Raw genomic sequence first — 5270 nt, forward strand, 5'->3', positions numbered from 1 at the left:
TTGAGTTTTGAGAGCAACATATTGAAATTAAGGGTGTGAGTTTGAAGGTTCTTTCGTTGTGCAAGGAAGAACCTTATCAGAAGAAGAAGGTTTTGGGTTGTTTTATATTGACGAGGATGTGGTGTTTGTGAACTACTAGTACACTTTGGGCACAGATGTGAAACGTCTTAAAGAGAGCGACTTAATCTGCGACTTATCTCAAGAATCATTCATCATTCAAGACTTCTATATTTTTTAGATAATTTCGTTCATTTCTATTTCAGTTTACAACACATGCTCGTGTCATCTCCAGTCGTGAAGATACATGGCAGATTGAGACACCCGCCCTGATGCATCAAAAGTACTGGGCTAAACGTCGACTCGGTTTCCTACAAATTTAATTTCTTTCCTACAAATTTTCCAATATTCCATATTTTTTCTATTGTCGCGTTCCGTCCCAAATTTAATCATATTTTATTCCTTAAAATTAGGAAATTACCAAAATGCCCTTGATGGGCTAAGGGGAAATCCTACATGGAATTCATGTGGACATATGAGTACCCTTTACTCATTATCCTTCCTCACATCTTTACAGGTAGTATGTGTCCTTACGAATATGTGAGCATGAACGATGCGTAAATTAGACGATTTTTGCACACATTTCCCAATGAGGGGCAAAATGATAATTTTGCACTCTCGAGAATCCATTTTTGGTTTATCAACACAACAACGGATTGTCAGTATTACGGACTGCAGACTGTAATATTGATGGCCTATTCGTTGCATTCGTTAAGCAAGTAAGCATGTCTTCGTTATTATTTAATAATTAAGCCTCGTGCCTAATTAATTATTATTTGAGCTTGATCCAAATACACACACATACTCGTAATACTTATCTTACAAATACGTGACCACAAATAAAACTCAATCAAAGTTATAATGAATTAGTTATGTCCGAAACTGTGTGCACCACTGTCTAGCGTCAGGGTGGTTTTGACTATGGCGCTGCGTGGGAAAACATGAACAAGCTTTGATATGGCTTTGTGTAGACCAAAGATTTACCACTTGATTTGTTTTGGAAAGTGGACATAAAAAAAAATAAAAAATTTAATGATGTTGCAATCATATTTAGAATATGAATATGATTGTGTAAATCCTAGTGTATTTAGGGATATTTTTGAATATTCCCTTTAGTAGTTAATATCTTATTAGAGTTGTAATCTTAAAAGGGTAAGGATTTAACCTATCCTACTACTATAAATAAAGGCACAATGGGGTGATACAACACATAACTCACAATTAAATCTCTCTCTTCTCTCTCTTATTGCCCCCGGCCTCCCCCTCTCTATTCCCTTAGAATAGTTCAGTCAAATAGGCCTACAACACGTTATCAGCACACTCTTGCCAGAATCTAAGGAACTAAAGGATCATAGGAGGAGGCTCTCTTCGACAAAATTCAGAGGTTTTTATTTGTTTTCTGCCAATCAAGTACGTTGAAAATAATATAAGATATTTGAAACATCCACGAAGCATGAAAACATTCCCCATGATGCATGAACCCCTAATTTATATTTTTCTTACTATATATATCTTGTATATGTTTCATATATTTGTCAATATATATATATATATATATATATATATATATATATATATATGTTTCATGCATTACGCAATTATATTGTTATGTGGAATTTGTGAGTCAAAGCATATAAATAAATTAGAAGTAGTTTAGACTTTTTCAAACCCTACACATGTCGAAAAAGAAAATAAAAATATAGGATTATGTGGTACGGCAACTGCACCGCCGAACCACCGCACTAGCTTACAGCCCAGCCGCATGGAGCAAATCATGGAACAATGTCATTTTGACACCTTGGCCCACACGGCAGTAGCCCTTTGGGCTTTGCTGCTCACACACAGAGGCGCCAGGCGCTTTGCCTGGTAGGCTTACACAGGCTTGAAGCCCCCAGCCAAAACCAAGAAGCTTGTAGCCTTCTTGGACCTATCCGGGTGTCCCTGGCCTATCTCCAGCAGCTTTTGCTGCAGAGCTTCCCTTGACCTATGACAGGCCTATTCGCAGTAGCCCATTTCTTATTGGGCTTTGCCCTAGCCTTCGACCCACTTGCCAACAACCTTATGCTGCAAGGCTTGACTCGCCCCAACCCAAAAACCTGAAACCCAACTTCGGCTAGGCTTCCTCGCATCAACCCGTAAGCAACCTTGGGCTGGGCTTGACCCGTGCATGGTTTTTAGGCCCAAAACCAGCAGCTTTTGTTGCTGGGCTCACCCAGACCACTCAGCCTAAGGCCTGCAATCATCCCTAAGGCCTAATAAGCCTGCAACTGAAACTGCAGGGCCTATTCTTGCATTATTTTTTCAACCCAATGCCAATTGGTGGCATAGCCGCCTTATAAATCATGCCAAAATATTTTTTTGAGGGTACTTTGGTTTACACTAATTAATTCTAATTTAATTATCACTTGGTTTATCACCAACCGAAGGTTATATGACCTGTATGTCATTATTTTTCTTTCACGATTAACCCCGTTTTGTCCCAATCTATTGAATTAATTAAAAGTGACCTGTAGTCCATTAATCTAATAATTAATCCAAAATTATTGACCTGAATATCACTTTTGGACACTAGCGATTCAATAATTTATTTTTATACTTTTAACCATTGACATCCTTTCGTAGTCTCGAAGTTCTCACACTTAAGTTCCCGAAGAACCTTAAATCCACTACACTTAAATCACCATATTTCATTCTTTGTTCTTGCAGGAACCTCTCCTTTATGAACTAATCGTTCATAAAACTAAATATAACCTGTAGTTTCATATTTAGTGCCTTTGAAACCCGAAGTTTTCATTCAAAACTTACCACATGAAATCTGTAGCTTTCATGCTTAAATTAAACTAATACATGTCTATAGAACCCTGAATGTTCTATGATATATGTCTATGGATCAACATATGACTAACCATGTTTTGTTGTACCCTTCATTTTAGGGACATGTCAAACATAAACAAGCTCGATTTTGCCGCTCTAGAAGTATTTGGAAGAAACTACATGAAATAGGTTCAAGGCGTGAAACTCCATCTTACTACAAAGGGTATTAAAGCCACTATTGACGCACCTACCGACGACAAATCCATCGATGAAGGTTAGAAACCTACTGCAATGATCTTCATTCGAAGACACATCCATGATGTTCTACAGACTGCGTACCTTTAACTTGCTCTGGCTGACTGTTTCGATCACCAAAAAGACATTTACTTCCCTAAAGCAAGACATGACTGGCAGCATCTACACTTCCCAAGACTTTAAGTCCGTGAATGAATACAACTTTGAAGTTTGTAGAATTCAATCACTGCTTAAGTTTTGTAAAGTGGACTTAACTGAATCTAATATCCTGGAGAAGACATTTTCGACCTTCCATGCCACCAATATTGTCCTGCATCAACAATATAGGGCACATAAGTTCACCAAAATTTCAGATTTGATCTGTGTTTTACTACTCATTGAAAAGCAGAACCAGCTTTTGATGAAAAATCATCAAGCATGATGCACTGGCTCGAATGCCGTGCCTGAAATGCAAGCGACCAATTCTAGCAGACATAAATGACGAAAAAATCATCATGGCATTGGCAATGGGTGACAAGCCTAACCACGGGCCCAAGGTCAACAGAGTCAAGGCCTACCCGAGGGAGGAAATTTGACCCATAAGCGCCAACCCCTTGCCCCTAAGGCCCCAAACTTCAAGAACAAGGAAAAAAGTTACTGTTTAATCGGCTTCCACTGAAATGGACATGTGCTACCATTGTGGATCAAATGATCATTTGGTCATGCATATGCAGAGCTACCCTCGAGGCCATTACCAAGTATCATTCCCGTTGTGAGTCTAACTTTGCCCATGTGGAACATCCCGAAGATGCTACTACATCCATGGAGATATCAGATTTTCAGGAGGCATCAGCTCCTATGGATGAATAAGTTTTATTCTTCTAGACATGTTTTGAGGGTGTTTTTACCCTTAGTGGCTGAACCCACTAGGAGTGGCCAAACCACACCCCCCCCCCTAATTTTTAGGTTTATGGTTTAATTTTTGGACAATTTTTCTAAGTATTTGGAATAATATGTTTGGTTTTGGTTTGTTTTGAATTATGGATAATTATTTTATGAATATTATCTCTCAAATTGATTAATTGAATGAGTAGAATTATATTTATGCATGTGACCAATTCAATCAATTTATTTCTAGGTATGTCTAGTGGGGAAGTTTGTTGTTTGGCTGATAGTGCTACAACACACACCATATGGCATGAGCGACACATTTTACTAACTTTGTACCTAAGAAAGCACCTCTAAAAACTCTCTCAGACTCATCCAACCTGATTGAAGGATACGAAAAGGCTTGTATCATAGTCTAATGGTATTGTCTTAACTATTAAAGAGGCCCTCTATTCTCTACATTCCGGAAGAACGTTGCTGAGTTTTAGAGATGTTCGAGATAATCAATATCATATTGAAACCATTGAAGATAATGGATCTGAATTTCTTTGTATCACTTCTTACGAGTATGGCCAGAAGCATATTCATGAGATGTTGGAATGTCTCCCGAGTAGGTTGTACATCACAACCATTCAGGGCATAGAAGCCCACCATGTGGCCGATCCTATGCCTAGTTCCAGAGCACTTTGCTGCTTTTGCATGACCATATGGGACATCTCAAACGTGAAGATGCATCGTATCCTCAAATCATCACATGGGCATCATTTATCTCCTTACGTTGGATTCCCGCCATGCAAAGCATGTTATTAAGGGAAGTTGAATACTTAAACCTCAATTACAAAGATTATTCACAACCGTCCTAAGTTTCTTCAGAGGATTCAAAGGGATATTTGTGGACTTATCCAACCAACATGCGGACCATTTAGATACTGTATGGTGTTGGTTGATGCATCGACACAATGGTCACATGTTTGCTTATTGTCCACACGCAACGTTGCATTTGCAAAACTCCTAGCACAAATTATTAAGCAAATGGCTCACCACCTTAATTATCTGATTAAGTCGATTTGACTGGATAACGCTGGAGAGTTTACGCCATAGACTTTTGACAATTATTGCATGTCAGTTGGGATTGAAGTCAAACATCATGTACCCCATGTTCACACCCAAAACGGCCTGGCAGAAGCTTTCATAAAGTGCCTTGAATTGGTAGCTCGAACTTTGGTTATGAGAACCAAACTGCTAGTATATGCATGTGGTTGTGCAATATTGCACAC

This window comes from Pyrus communis, chromosome 6 (assembly GCF_963583255.1).
Source record: "Pyrus communis chromosome 6, drPyrComm1.1, whole genome shotgun sequence".
In the NCBI taxonomy this organism is placed as follows: Eukaryota; Viridiplantae; Streptophyta; class Magnoliopsida; order Rosales; family Rosaceae; genus Pyrus; species Pyrus communis.